This window comes from Schistocerca serialis, chromosome 6 (genome assembly GCF_023864345.2).
Source record: "Schistocerca serialis cubense isolate TAMUIC-IGC-003099 chromosome 6, iqSchSeri2.2, whole genome shotgun sequence".
NCBI classification, from domain to species: Eukaryota; Metazoa; Arthropoda; class Insecta; order Orthoptera; family Acrididae; genus Schistocerca; species Schistocerca serialis.
Window position 1 is genome coordinate 232,853,000 of NC_064643.1, and position 17,173 is coordinate 232,870,172.

The following is a 17,173-nucleotide window of genomic DNA, read 5'->3' on the forward strand; positions in this document are numbered from 1 at the left end:
GACACTAAAATCCTTTCACTGAATGGTGCCTCTTGGCCGCAAGCTCCTCTCCCAACGCCCCTCTCACTTCTCATCCACACCTTCGCCAGTTTATTTTCATCACTTCAAGAGGATCCCTTGACTGAAATAACACAAAACAACTATAAAGGTAATACATGATAAATAATACTGATACGGAAATGGAAATGCCTTGTGGTCAGGGCCTCCCGTCGGGTAGACCGTTCGCCTGGTGCAGGTCTTTCGAGTTGACGCCACTTCGGCGACTTGCTTGTCGATGGGGATGAAATGATGATGACAAGGACAACACAACACCTAGTCCCTGAGTGGAGAAAACCTCCGACCCACGCGGGAATCAAACCCGGGCCGTCAGGGATTACATGCCGTCGCGATGACCACTCAACTAACAGGGGCGGACAATAATACTGGTAATATGCTTTCACAGAAATACAGAAAAAGCAAAGCCCTGTTACAAGGCTGGCCCATTTCACCTGTGCTATTCAGAATCCGTATATAGACGACATACACAGATAGCAGTCTCACGATTGGTTTCTCGAATGTAGAAAATGGTGTTAAATATTGTAGACAAGATATATCTGCACCACTTACGGTTTTCTGATTACCAGTCCATTACGTGGAAAATGGGGAGGAATCAAGATATAAGTAATCACCGAGCAGTGGTATACAAAAATGGGGGTTTGCAGCTTAATTATCACAGAATATCTCATTAATGATCTGAATGAATTGTAAGTTGAGGGGAAAATTAAAAGAAAGTTCACAATTTTTGCTGGCTATTGATATATTTTAGGGAAAAAAACAAATTTAAATTAAGAAATTAACTAAACAATTAGCTCTGGGAGTAAGGTCACGAATAACAGCGGCGACGTTTCCTGACATGGTGTTACTCGCGGAAGACATTCTTACCAAGTCCCATAAGAGTTCGGGAAATATGTGTGCGTCGGCACACAAGAAGAAGGTCATGGCCGGTATTGCCAAACCGATATGCTTATATGGATATGGTGTCTGTCCCCGCAGTCGCGCTGTCCTCTGCGTCCTCGGGGAGGGAGTTGGCACCATATCTACACCCACCAGTCACCTGATTCCCTAAATTCCGGGAAGAGAGGCCTGATCATTAACACCTCGTTCAGTCACGCCACAGATGTGTTCGATCGGGCTCATCTCTGACGCACATCAATTAGAATTCTCACTGTGTTCATCGAACCACTCCGCCGCACCCACGGTGTTTTGACATGGCTTTAAAATATACATATTCCGCGCTACGGCCGTCGAGAAACACGACCGTCAGTAAGGTATGTATGTGTACTTATATGGATACGGTGTCTGTTTTTTCGGACATGTCCGAAAGAACAGACGCCATCGATGACCTATAGCTGTCTAGAACGAAATTAGAACTATATTAATACCTTCTGCTGTTGACGGGCGTTGTTATATATCAACGGGGACAGGTGAAATTCTGTGCCCCGACCGGGACTCGAACCCGGCAGACGCTCTATCCATCTGAACTACCGAGGACACAGAGGATAGCGCGACTGCGGGGACAATACCGGCCATGACCTTCTTCTTCTGTGCCGACGCACACATATTCCCCGAACTCTTATGGGACTTGGTAAGCATGTCTTCCACGAGAAATGAGTGTGTTATGGTGGGACACTACGAACGTAGTGTGTGGACATACTAGGTGAGAAGGTGGGTCTCGCGGGAGGCGTGCAGGAGATACTTCTGCAGTCGCACTATCCTCTGTGTCCTCGGTGGCTCAGATGGTAAGAGCGTCTGCCACACAAGCAGGAGATGCCGAGTTCGAGTCCCGATCGGGGCACACATTTTCACCTGTCCCTGTTGATATATATCAACGCCCGTCAATAGCTGAAGGTATTAATATAATTCTAATTTCGGTATGTATGTAGTCTGTAACCAGTGTATGATACCATTTGACCGTCAAGATGCAGGCACGAGAACCATTGGACCCATGGATGGACATCCAGAGCATAACGGAGCAGCCGCTAGCGTGTCTCTGTCCCGCAGTACAGGTGTCAAGGAGAAGTTCCCCTTGAAGACAAGGGATTCGCGACCTTAAGAAGTAGTGATGAAGATGGTATCGGTATTTATTACACCACTCTCTACCACTGTGCCAACGTCTAGTGTCGATGGTAACGTGTCCATTTCAGTCGCAGATGCCAATGTTCTGGTGTTAACATTGACACATGAAGGGGTCGTTGACTGCGGAGGCCCATCATAAGACGAGTTCGGTGCACTGTGTATTCGGACGCACTTATAATCTGGTCAGCATTAAAGTCTGATGTTAGTTCGGCCACAGTTCGTCACCTGTCCTATTTTACTAGTCTCTCCAGCCTACGACGTCCTACATCTGTAATTAGGGGAGGCCTCCCAACCCCACAACGTCTGGACCTGATTTCGCCACGTCTTGAAGACACCACAGCACTCCTCGAACACCCGACAAGTAGACCAGTTTACAAATTCTCGTGGTGAGCCTCTGGGCCATCAAAATATGCCCTCGGTCAGACTCAGATAGATCGGCCGCCTTCTTCATCCTACATAGGTACGGCACGCTTACTGATACTACATGAACCGTTCGTGGGTCTGACTACCATTCATTCCTCACCAGATGATTCAGCTATCGCCTGGACTGGTTTATATCCTTATTAGGTCGGCTGTCATAATGTTTTGTCTGTTAGTGTACATGTGGTAAATTTTAGCTTTGTTTCAGTTTCTCGTCGTCTGAGTCAACGAAAGTATTGCTTCCACTGTGAACATCTCACGGAAGGCCGTGAAGATAAAAATTAGCGGACTTAAAGATAAAACGGAAAATACCAGCTGTCGTTCATCTTCCGAACCATTCGCAACTGGAACAGGAAAACGGAGAAATTGCAGTGGTACGCACAGAACCCTCCGCCACAACATATTTAACTTATTTGCAGTCGTAAGTTTATCACATGCCGAGTACACACAGAGTGCCTGAGAAATGTTGCAATAGACTTGCAAGGGTTGTAAGAGGTGGAGCAATAAATCGTGGACGGCCGGACTGGCCGAGCGGTTCTAGGCGCTACAGTCTGGAACCGCGTGACCGCTACGGTCGCAGGTTCGAATCCTTCCTCGGGCATGGATGTGCGTAATGCTCTTAGGTTAGTTAGGTTTAAGTAGTTCTAAGTTCTAGGGGACTGAAGTCCTCAGAAATTAAGTCCCATAGTGCTCAGAGCCATTTGAACCAAACCAATAAATCGAGGGTAGGAACCCCTGTTGGAAAATGTTACCCAACGATGCTACAGAGCGCCGGAGCTATACGCACCAGCGCCTGCCACAAGGCCGCCCCTTTCTCAACAAACGTAACTTTCACGATGGCCGGCCGTTATGACCGAGCGGTTCTAGGCGCTTCAGTCCGGAACCACGCTGCCTCTACGGTGGCAGGTTTGAATCCTGCCTTGGGCATGGCTGTGTGTGATGTCCTTAGGTTAGTTAGATTCAACTAGTTCTAAGTCTAGGGGACTCATGAAAAGGACTCCGTCGTCAGCCACAAGTGACCCATCGGGACCATCCGACCGCCGTGTCATCCTCAGATAAGGATGCGGATAGGAGGGACGTGTGGTCAGCACACTCTCTCTCTCTCCCGGTCCTTACGATGGTTTTCTTCGACCGGAGCCGCTACTAGTCGGTCGAGTAGCTCCTCAAGTGGCATCACGAGGCTGAGTGCACCCCGAAAAATGGCAACAGCGCATGGTGGCCCGGATGGTCACCTATCCAAGAGCCGGCCACGGCCGACAGCGCTTATCTTCGGTGATCTGACGGGAACCAGTGTATCCACTGCGGTAAGGCCACTGCCAGAAGACTCATCACCAGAGATGTTAAGTCCCATAGTGCTTAGAGCCATTTGAACCATTTTTTTACGATGCTTGACTACAGATGGAACGTGTTTCAGTGTTGTTTGTCATTCAGTGATCGTGACTGATCGTCACGATCGCCAGTGGAAAAGATGCAGCCACCTGCTGTGCCAGTGAAAAAGACCCATCTAAATGCTATGTAGACAATCCTTGTCTCTCAGGAATGCGACGCTCTGTAGCACTGGTAGAGGATAGTTTCTGACACTGATTTGCGTCCCAGTTTGTTTTTCACCTGTGTACAGAAAAAGCAATTGAGATTGTAGAGCGCTTCAGGAGAAAATAAAATGCCACGAAAGCCCGTGTTCGAAATCGTCATCCACTGAGGCAACAGAATCCCTCATTCATAGAAGATAAGCCCTCTCGATGCAGTTGCTACCTCCATCTTCTCGACTCCTATCTTCGATTTTTTCAAGACACCTTCCACAACGCCCGATGTCCGTCGCAACGTTTCTAGGCCTCCCAGTATATTGAACGATGAATAATATCCGTCGCCACCATCTAAAAGATCATCCGTTCTATCTAACATAGTAAACTTCACGAAATAAGGCGCAGAACGAAGTGGCCATTAGTTATTATTTATCTATTTATTTATTTATTGAGAGTTTTCTCAATCCTGAGGTTTCTCACCACCAAAGTAGCAAACTCAGATCTTATTAGAATGAGTATTAAGATGTATATTACGGAGGGAAGTGACGCATTGGTTAGCATACTGGACTCGCATTCGTAAGGACGACTGTTCAAATCCGCGCCTGGCCGCCCTGATTAAGGTTTACCGTGCTTTCCCTAAATCACTTCAAGCAAATGACGAGACCGTTTGTAACCTCCCCCTCACTTATCGACCATAATAACAGTGAAATATTAAACCGCGTGTACCTAATGGATATTTGGGGAAAGCAATCGTCACCGAAGTTAATCTGTCGGTAAAGAGGGAGGAAAGGGTTACATCTAAATGAAAGGAAAAATGCAAATGAAACTGGTAGAAATTAATTTTGAAAAGGGTTAAAGTTAATAAAGAAAGTAAATGTGTGGTCGTCACGTTAACAATTAATTGCCGCTAATTAGATATTTGAGATTTGGAGGAAATTACGGTCGCCAGTCCTAAGGCCAATTACTATAGTAACTGAAAAAGGAAGGTTATTACATATATAATTAGCACTAGAGGCGTGGCAATTGAAGGTTTACACGTGTAGTGTGAAAACTGAAAGTTTGTCAGAAGTAATAAATTTCGCTACACTCTGACTTAATTTAGCAAACGAATTAATAAAACCGGAAAATCGAAAGTTAATTTAGTGACTAAAGTTAATAGTGAACTTTCTTTCTGAAGCACATCGAAATTCAGTAGGATACGGTTAGTCTTGGACTATCTCAACAATCATTTCAAAAACTACTTGAATCTATGCAATTTAGAAATAAGAGATTTAACTTTGAACTTGAATTAAATGATTCTGAACAATTAACAATAGTAAAATTTAGTACATACCAAGCTGAGCTGCAGTCACAGGTAAGCTAAAATACGGTAACAAAACTCGCACTCTTAATTTGTGCTTGTGTAATCTAAATATTGTAGCCAGCTATGAATACCTTAACTGAACTTTGAAATTAAGCAGTATAGACGAATGATATTACTTTAATGCTGGCGTTTGAATTTCAACGACACTCGGGTTCATTCCGGAAAAGGAAGGGACCCTGCTTGGTAATGCAATTGGGACAATGACCAACAAAGGTTCATGCTACGTTGCTGTAATTTTGTGATTTGAACAGTTTGAAAAGCTGAGGTCTGCCATACAGTTCTAAAACTTTACGTGCCACCGGTCTTTGAAGCCGTCGATCGAGGAGGTGGCGACAGTCACTCATCGTCGGCCGTCGTTGTTGCAGAAGCTGGATGTTGGCGCGCCTTCTTCTCGACACGGTCACCAGGCGAAACGGGCTCTTGATGTGCACCAGCTAATGCTTCCCGTCCGCGACACCGTGTCAGAAACTATCATCAAGTCGAGCGCAATTACATGCTGCCCAACCCCGAAAGCGCGGCAACTCGCGGGAGCGTCACACAACACACCTGCTCCACTGCACTACCCCAGCCAGACTCCCCTCTGCCCGCGCTCCATGCATCAGAGTTACCACCAAAGATCCTAAACACTTTGGTTCTCCACGCGACCTATCGATGTATTCGTTCGATAACATAGTTTTCCCCAGGCCAGACCCAGCGTATAAATACAAATAATATTCACAAAACAAACCAATTACACATCGACATAAATGCATATATATACAAATAGTAAAACAATTACAATATACAAAGACACAGAAATGTCATATTTTCAGGTAACAAAAGAAGGAAAAAAAATTATAGTGCAGCAGATGGAAATAGGAGGATATGCATTTCCGGCGTTACACGTTTCCTTGAAAGGGCACTGCCGACTTCCTTCCCTTTCCTTCCCTATTCCGATGGGACTGATGACATGGCTGTTCGCTCCCCTCCCCTCAATCAACCAATCAAAACATATACTCAGCACTTTCTCTTCAAGATGTTCTTGTAGGTGTTTCGATCTTGTGCATCTTCTTCTGCCAACAGGTATATTCAGTACTATCTCTTCAACATATTCTTGTAGGTATTTTTATCTAGTGCATCTTTTTCTGCATGGAATCTTTTCATTATCATCTGTGCATTTTGGAGCAAGGCAGTCATCGGTGGTCTTCTGCTTCTTCTTCCGTCTTTTTCCCAACAAAGTTCCTCAAGTGGTCTTCTCTGGAAAACAATGCTAATCTTCTCCAGAGACCCAGTTCTTTCAAACTTTTTATATTTCTGTACTTACTGGTCCAGCCCTTTGCAACATACCAGACTATATATTCTATAGTGTCTCACTGATTATGACTATTTTGACACTGTTTTATTAGATCGCTCTCTTGTCATAGGTCTGAACCGGATGAGAGTGCAATATTAACTCAGCTTTCTTGTTTCGTGCGTGGCGGAGGTACTGTGTACCACTGTCATTACCCCCTTTTCTTGTTCCAGTCGCGAATGGTTCGCGGCAAGAAAGATTGCTGGTTAAACTCCGTACGAGCTCAAACCTCTCCAGGTATGTCGAGCAAAGAAAACGACGTAAAAAGCCGCATAAAAAGTCTACCAGTTAGCAGTGAAAATGCATGAAACACACGCATCTTATAACTGTAGAAAGTTCCACGTGATAGTTTGGGGATTCGGGATTACGCATAATCACTTATCCAAATACGGTGAAATAGACACAATAAATTAATATGTTTAGAAGTTAAGAGTCCAAATTAAGTGTCCAAATGTGATTATCAGAAATACCAACATATTTTTAGTCATGTGTATATCCCAAGGTACTCCAAGAAGACCCTAAAAAAAAACATAAAAAATTCTTACTTGTTGTTGGCTTGTGTTAACAACATGATTTTTTAAAGAGGAGCTAAAGTCTAAGTAGAGTCTAGAGCCTGAAAATATCTGTTAACATACTCTTAGTAAAACCATCAGACTTTAATAACCTATGCAACCGAAGTGGGGGTACGTCGTGACCACCAGAAAAGATATAAAATATGAATTATGGTAACTTGTAATGTTGTCGCTTTAATTTCTTCTGAAAGCGGTGCTGATAGACAATAAGACCGGGTTAAAAGCTGTGAACTGTCTGGAGAAGTTAATCTTGCATTACTGAGCAACTGTGCACCAGGTATCTAGTCTAGCTTACCAAATTCCCAACCAGACTAACATTAATTATAATCTTTTTATAGTCATACGACAACCAGTGATATACACATAAATTTAAATAAAAAGAAATAAATCAGTTTATATTTGGAAATTTATTTTAACATTGATCATTGAAATTTCAGCATATTAAACTTGATTCATAACTAAACTGGTGCCTTATTTAGGATTGTGAAAATGGGAGTTTGTAATCTTACAGAACACATCAAATATGGAGCCAAGATTGGGAGACTGCATTCAACACTGCATTCATAAAATAACACACGAAGAACGTTGAAACATATGCAAGAGGAAATTAACCACTACCAACCGATTCAATTTTCACCCAAAGAAAATACGTTCGTGGCACAATCCTGTCCGTCATGTAATTACCACACACTGGTATACTAAATTCATACTAACTCTCTATGAAATCTTCCCGAAAAGAATAGCTGAGGGCTACGTTGATGATTACACCACATCCTTCACGTGGTCAACTTGGTTTACACAGAGAGTGTAACTCCACAATAATTTTGGTAATTAAAATAAATTTGATCGAAAAGCAATTTGCAAAAGAAAAACCTCGAACTGGTTACTAACGTCTTATTATTAACCTGATGGGTCAAACAATTGTATAAGCACGTGGTACTGGTCTCACAAAGTACACCCCACGTGGGTTGAACATAAAGAAAAGTTGCTATATTGAAAAATATTGCCAAGACGAGACGTTATAATCTCACGCACATTCGCATTTAAGATTGATGATCTTAGTTAGAATTACTGATCAACACGTGGTTCCACTTTACTCACAAAGTAGTGACAAAGCAACTACTGGAAGATATTCTGAACTGTACACTCGAATCACACTGCGTTGCAATTTAAGGTAACATTAGATATTTTAGAGTTAAACCTGAAATAAAGGTGATTAAATTTTCAGTTAGGCTGAACGTAAGAAATCTAGTGTCCTACGGACTTAGCAGCCACTCGCTTAGTCGGAGATCTTACCACTTCAGACGCTCATCGCGGACAGACTGCACTGGGCTCCTACCAAGGGTGCTTCCGTATACAAAACGGAAGTGACCAGAGAGGCATCTACCTATACCAACATGACAAGGGATGGACAGGACCATACTAAGGATAGAAACCTCTTTGCTTTTAGAAAGCGTAGCTACCTGTTCCGACGTTGGTCCCACTGTTCTCTAGCAGACAGGCTTGTCTGCTATGATCCAGCATGCAACTAGAAATACATTTGCTCATTCATTCTTTCACACAGAAGGAAAGGGGGATGACAGTATCTTATCATATACAGTATATGAAAGAAAGCGGATGTAGGTTCCATATCAGACTGTGTGACATGAATTACATATAAACTGTGTTTTTAAGTGTAGTAGTGTGACAGATCGTTCTTGTTTATGTGTAAAAGTAACACTTTTCACTGCTCAGTCTCCTCCCAGATAGTCAGAAACACCACAGTAAATTAAGAAGAGGAATTTATGTCGTAAATGACAACAGAGTTCAGAAATTAACATGAAAGGAATCCAACAGAGATCTTTCATAACCCCAACGCTCCGGGAAAAGACTGTGCAGGGAATTTTCTGGCCATGCTAGGACATTCCCAAGCAGGCCTCTCACACCCAACTTAAACCAAAATGTAAAGAAAAGGCAAAAGGTCACCAGCTACTAGCTAAAACACAATAATTTCAACACATCTTTAGAATCTACCAATTTCAAAGAGAAAAAAAACAATCTGTGACACCTATTTAAAAGATAGTGTAGACCTAATGCAGTCAGAAAGTAAAAACAATGGTCCCTCTGTCGTTAATATGAAAACAATTTCTGGTTGCTACCCTTAAGGAGTTCACCAGTATTTGCTCATTGCTAGAGCCAACTGATCACAGGAAAATTTATGACTGTTTATTAACAAGTGAAATTTATGGAAATAGCAAAGGTGTCACAGCAATTAAAAAAAAACATGAAAATAACATCTGTATTATAAAGCAGAACATTACAATGCACAATCTGCAAAAGCCAAAGAAAATGATAATAAGAGAAAAAATATGTTTTACAAAGTGGTTATCACAAAAAAATTCTATATCTTATAAAACTAATAATTTGTAGAATTAAAATAACTTTGTGGCACTAATTCAATGACTCTACTATATTTCAGTCAGTTAGCAAACAATGATCACTCTGTCATTATACTGAAACTACAATTAATTATGCGATTGTTACCCTTAAGGGGTTCCTCACTATAAATATGCCCCATGCATCACAGTCCAATGAGCATGAATAGCTATCTGACTGATAAACGAAGCAATGCCACAGGAATGAATTTACGAAACAAAATACCACAAATCTAATACATCACACAAAAAGAAACACTGATCAATAAAACAGCTCTGAAAGTACAATAGTCAATGTCTAAAAATAAAAACACCAATAAACAAAACACCTGCAAAATACAAGAGTCAAAGTCTAAAAAAATATCAATAACTAGAACACCTGCAAAATACAAGAGTCAGTCTAATAAACACCAATAAATCGAACCCCTGCAAAACACACGAGTCAAAGTTTCACTGACAGAAACACGTACATGCATTGAACTAAGAACCGTATAATCACTGTTCACTGACACACTCAGTAGTTCCACTGTTCCGAGGCACATTATGAGGGGAAGGGGGGGGGGGGGGTTCGTCGCCGCAGCTGTCAGTAGGGATTTTTGTCCATCTGTTGCGTGTAATCCCGCCGTCTCTGCCCTCTCCTGAAGTCCCGTGTCACGTACATCTCGATTTGGTTCCATGTTTGTGTTGTCAAATGCGTGCGGTATCCTCGTTTGACACGCCAGGTTGATATTCCTGGGCAAGGATGACTCTTAATGGCTCTTCTTTGTGCCACCCTTAGCTACCAGAGAGCATCGAACTATGATTTACTGTCGCTTGACAGTGGGCATCCGCCAGGAAATGTTGATAGGCGTCGTTGAAGTCTCCCAGTTTCTCTGGACAGTGTCAAAAGCCTCCACGCCCCTTGTGTTGTTACATTCTTGAGTTATTTGGCTCGCCGGTTTCATATTCCTGGGCAAGGGTGACACTTAATGGCTCTTCTTTGTGCCACCCTTAGCGACCAGAGAACTTCGAACCATGATTTACTGTCGCTTGACAGTAGGCATCCGTCAGGAAATGTCGATAGGTGTCGTTGACGTCTGCTACTTTCTCTGGACAGTACCTGTTAAAGGGCTCCACGCCCCTTTATCCCCTGTCTTTGGTCATTTCACGGCGGCCGTCTCGTCACGGTCGCGTGCGTGTGGTGCATTGCCAGCAGATGGATTTCCATCTCAGGGTATCGCCTTCACGGAGGGTCGCACTGGTGCGGTCGGCCATTAGTTCCGGGTGCAAGGGAAAGTGTTTGCCGCGTACCCTTCTTTTGTGGTCGACCGCGCTCCCGAAGTGGCCCAGTTGACAGTGTGTCCTGCTAGGAAACCCGCCAGTTTACAACTAGCCCTCCTCCTCGCTGCTCCCGCTGCCTCGTAAGAGTTTAGCCGGTTCGCTTTCACGTTCTCAACTGCATTCACAGAAATTGTTCATCATAATTATGTGATTACAAAATGTCATACATAATACCACTTAGTATTATCTTTCACAATTTTAAGAACAAAAGTGAGACAAAAGTTTGATGAATCGACAATATAAAAATAAAAGTTAAATGACTTGACAATATAAAAAATAAAAGTGTAATGACTTGACAGTATAAATATAAAAATTAAATGAACTGACAATGTAATATCTAAATCCACATTACTAATGTGGTTCACTTGCGTTTTAATAAATCAAATGCTACTTGTTAGTTCACTAAAATGAATAGGATTATGCCTTGTGGATGTATAGGTCAGGACAGCATTGGGTTCCCATGTTATTTACACACACACACAAGCACACCTGTTGTCTGTACTACAAACTTATTACCCATAAACATGCATTACTCAAAATTCTACTTGAATCCACTACTAGTTAATACAACAAGCTACTTCAATGCTACTTCAACACAGTGTTTATACCACTACAACATTGTGCTAATTCGTCCTCTTCTTGACGCTCACGGCATATGTCTTGTCACATGATAAATATGGAGAAACTTTCCTTAAACATGCATAGTAAAACGAACAATGGTTATTTACACGCCAAAACATTTATACCAGTTTACACACCTGATAAGAGATACGCCATTTTACAGTTATCATACTCATACGTTTACACTTAAAACAGTAAGACAATTTCATCTAAAATTACGTTATCACAAGAATTAATCACACAGATGACTCTGAGAAGGGCAAAAATATTTTCATTATACAGGTTTTACTACATTTTCTTACCCATTTCCTTCTTTAAGTTACCTTTCGCTTCCAAATCAGTTATTTCGTCTGTGGTGGACATTCTGGATTCATTTCTCATCAATGGCAAAATTGTGGTCTCCTCTATTCTGTAAAACAGTTTCATCTTAACATCCTATTGAACTTACAACTGACACAAAAGATCCGAATCCTCCTGTAGATTAAATGACAAATGTTTTGCTTCATCCTTATTACATTAAACCAAGCTTTCCTTTGGTCCCATAATCAAAATTATTTAATCTTCCTCTACCTTCAAGAGGGAAATTTCTTCAGTTCAACTCATATAGACTGCAGTGCATCCCACACCAGTGAAAACGGTAAGCTGTAATGCTCACAGCATCAGCAAAACACATAAACGTCACTTTTCAAGGACAAGTATTAACGCAGAGTAATTTTTCGGGCTCTGGCTCAACATCAATCAAGACTACGAAAAAGGATCCATATTTCGGTTCCAATCTCCATTTGATGGCAAACTGCTCGTCATTTGACTACCATAATAATAGTTCAGGGCCACGTAAATTACACAAACCACAACTCTTCTTTCACCTTGAAGGGAATCAGTCTACTTACGAAATCCACAGACAGCACTCTACGTACTCAGCTATAAAGAACAAAAAATATATGTCATCAATATTAACATATTAGCGCATATTGGGATGCCATTGGCTAAACAATCGTGTTATCGCATCCTGTTTTCAAGATTCCAAACTTACTCATTCCTTTCTCTGAGTTCTCCTATCTTAAAATATTCATACAGCACGCATACTACAGTAAGAGATCCTCATTTATACCGACAGATATAGAATAGAAATAGATAGATAGTAAAACTGAAAGCAGAAAATCGGAAACAAGGCTACTAACAGCTGAGGACCTGGGTTTGCCAGACCCATAATAGCCACAGGTCGGATATTCCCCTGAGTTTTGCATTAATTCAACACAGATCTTGCTTCTCTCAGGAGCGACTCTTTTCAATTTACACCAAAAAACCATAAACAGCATTTCACCCGTTCACAAAGAAACCTCTTATCTTCACCTTTGAACCAACCTAAATCCTAATTGCACAAGGAAAGGAAAAAAAACTAAAAACCTCACTTCAATCAATCACATAGAAACATCTTTATCATTATTTTTACCAACATATTATTCAAAATGCATTTATCACAAATGTAAACTAATCAACTGTTTCTCTTCACTGTCCTCTCTACTCCTCACTGTCCTTTCTACTCAATGTATAGTTTTACGTTTGACACATGGTGTAGCCCTTTTGGTTTCTTCGATCGAAGAGTTTCAGCTTCTATGGCGTTTTCATGGGGAATCTTCCTTATCCGATACGGGCCGTTAAAGAGATTAAAAATTTTCTTGCAGACACCTGACCGTTCGTTAGACAGCTTGTGTGATCTGATAAGAACTTTTTGTCCTACATGAAACATTGTTTTTCTCACGTTTTTCTTATACGCTTTGACTCTGGCTTCTGCTGCACACTTGATGTTGCGTAAAGCTAAGTCAACAATTGCGTTCCGGCGTAGTCTCGGCTCTAGTGGCCAAGGCACCACCTCTTTGATTTTGCTCGGGGGCTCCTTGTCTTTTAGCACAGTAATTGGCGGAAGCTTTGTTGACGTATTAGGCAACTCATTAATTATGTTCTGAAATCCTTTTAGGTGTGTGTCCCACGATCGGTGATCACGACTGCAGTATAACCTACATAATTTTCCTAATTCACGCATAATACGTCACTGGGGTTCGAGCTACGGTGAAATAGAGATATATAAATAAGTTTAATTCTTCTCCTTCGAAGCATCCGCTGCCAGTATTGCGATCTAAATTGTGGTCCATTATCCGAGATAACCCTTTTCACACGTCCAACTTCATGCAGAAACTGCTTTGCAAATGCAGTTGCCACTGCCCTTCCTGTGGCTCGCCTCAACGGAGTCAGACACACAAACTTGGAGGTTAGCTCCACCGCTACGAAAACATATGCAAAACCTGCTTTAGATCGTATTAGTGGCCCAAATAGATCCACGGCCGCGAGGTCACAAAGTTTGCTTGGTATTATCGGGTGCAATGATGCAGCATACGTCACTGTGGCCGCCTTTGCTCGCTGACAAGGTCCGCACACTCTTAAGTACACAACGAATACGCCGTAGCATGTTATTAAAATAGCATGTCTCCTTTAGTTTCTCACATTTCTGTGCTCCGAAGTGGCCATAACTCAAATGTATGTACCATATAATTTTGTTTACAAGTTCCTCCGGAATCACCAACACCCATCTGGAGTCGTCCGGGGCCCGTTTCTTGAATAGTATTCTATTGCGCACTAAGTAGTACTGGCGTATTACTACATTCTCCTTGTCCTCCCACGTCTTCTTTATATCTTTCAATACTGCGTCGTTATCCTGTTCGTCCGCTATACTCCCTAAAGAGGTGGTAACAAAGTTCTCGAACGCTACATTCTGTAAGTATAGGATACTAAAATTATTTTCACCGAGTTCCCCTTCTTCTGTGTGAACCAACCCTATAGGAATGTGCGATAAAGCGTCAGCAATTACATTTTTCTGTCCCGGAATGTATTCTACAGTGAAGTTATATTCCTGTAGATATAGTGCCCAGCGTCCTAGTCTCCCATGCGTGATTTTTGTGCTCATAAGAAATTGGAGTGCACGATGGTCAGTGTACACCCTGGTGGTCCTCCCAAATAAGAAATACCTAAATTTTGAGAATGCCCAAACTATCGCGAGTGCTTCGAGTTCTGTCACGGAATAATTTTTTTCACATCGAGAGAACACCCTGCTCCCAAACGAGATTGTTTTCCAAATTGTAATATCATCATTTCCTTCCGTTTGAAACAGTACCGCACCTAATCCTGACAAGGAACTGTCCGTCATTAAACAGAATTCTTGTGTCAGGTCGGGATGCACGAGGATGGGAGTCTCCATCAATGCCTTTTTCAATTTATAAAATTCATCCTGTGCCTCTTGATCCCAGACCCACAAAGCGTTCTTCCCTGTTAGTCCACATAGACGGGGTGTACCAAGTACACAAAAATTTATAAATCGCTTATAAAAATTACACAGGCCTAAGAATGCTCGCAACTGTTTTTTATTTGTCGGCATTGCACACTCCACTATCGCCGAAATTTTCTCCGGGTCTGGTTGTATTACATTTGCTGAGACGATATGGCCTAAGAATTTTATGTTCTCTCGTCCGAACTGTGACTTATCTAAGTTGACTGTTACACCTGCCTTCTCAAAAACACCCAGTAGTCTGTTCAAAACGTCATTATGATCCTCCCACGACTTTTCCGCAATTAATATGTCATCCACGTAAATTGTCACTCGCTGTTTCAAATCATCAGGCGAAGTGCTATTTAATCCCCTTATAAAAGCAGCTGATGAGACGTTTAGTCCGAACGGGAGACGCCGGAATTGGAAACAATTTCCATAACACAGGAACGCTGTATATAATCTGCAAGATGGGTGTAGCACGATTTGCCAAAAACTCGAACGCAGGTCGACAGATGGTAGTACCTTCACCCCGTGGAAACGTTGTAAGAGTTCCTCAAGGCTCTCAGGCCTGTCCGTTTCCGACATAATAATTTTGTTTATCTGTCTCGAGTGTAGTACCAAGCCGGCCGTGGTGGTCCCGAGGTTCTAGGCGCGCAGTCCGGAACCGTGCGACTGCTACGGTCGCAGGTTCGAATCCTGCCTCGGGCATGGATGTGTGTGATGTCCTTAGGTTAGTTAGGTTTAAGTCGTTCTAAGTTCTAGGGGACTGATGACCACAGCAGTTGAGTCCCATAGTGCTCAGAGCCATTTGAACCATCTAGTAGCAAACGAACCGAGTTCTGAGTTGTCGCGTTTTGGTACGACAAGCAAGGGTGAGTTGTACGAGCTTACTGCCCGCTCAATTATTCCTTGTTCTAACATCTTGTTTATTTCCTTCTCCACCTGGGCTTTATATGCCACGGGAATAGGGTATGGTCTAACAGAAAACTTCTGATGGTCACGTATTCTGAATTGGTAAGTAAAACCCTTAATCGCTCCCGGAGTCTCCGAAAATACCCGTTCATGATTCCTAAGTAGGCAATACAATATCTCCTTTTCCCTGTCCGTGGTTTTGACACCCGCGATGGTCTTTCTCAATGCATCAGCAAAAACAATATCTTTCCCCTGCTCACCAGACGTAGAGCACGACTCACTGACATAGTTCACCAGTAGCTCCAGTCTGGGTTGCGACTCGGTTTGAGCTTGAAATTTTAGGCAATTAATTTCTGACTCGGCACGTAATATGCATTCATCAAATACTAAATTAATTGTCTGATCCCCAACTTGAACTGTCATTACTCCTCCACCCATGTCAATTACTGCATGGTGGGCATTCATGAAGTCATTTCCTAAAATCATTGCCACATTCAGCATTGGGAGCACAAAGAAGTTGTACTCAAACTCTCTTCCCTGGCATGTAAAATTAAGCCGAGTCTGCCTTCAGATTTCTACGCTCTTACCGTAGATTGCGCCCTTCACCTTTATTCCTCGCACTTGAAAAACGAGCCAAGTCCCAGTCCCTTCGCAATTTTGAAATGCTGCCTCGCTCACTATCGAGAAAGGGCTTCCAGTGTCAATGACACACTTAAAACATATTTCATTAGCCTCGCTCACTATCGAGAAAGGGCTTCCAGTGTCAATGACACACTTAAAACATATTTCATTTACTGCTACTGTCACGATTGGATTTTCCCGAAATCTTAGCACTCTTAGTTTCTTGCAAAAAAATCATCTCTAATAACTTCCCTCTCTATATACCCTATGTACTCATTGCCATGTCGCTCATTTGTTCCGATTGGGCGCCTTCTGCGCTGATCGTTTGTCATTGCCGGTTTTGTTCATTTCTATTTGCTGGATTATGTCTAGGGTTAGCCGGCCGAATTTCAACATCATGTGGTGCTCCGCCTACAATCCTATTCCCACCGTGTTCACCGTAGTATCGATTCTGGTTGCCGTAACTGTTGCGTTCACGATCCTGTCCACGTCCTCGATCATTTCCGTTCTTCCACCTGTGTTCGCGACTGTTACCAAAGTTTCTATACGGCCGGTCCCGATTATTGTTCCGTTCGCGTCGCGACGACCAGTCACGCCGTTGATTAGCACTACGGCCACGACTGCGATCGCCCTGCTGTGC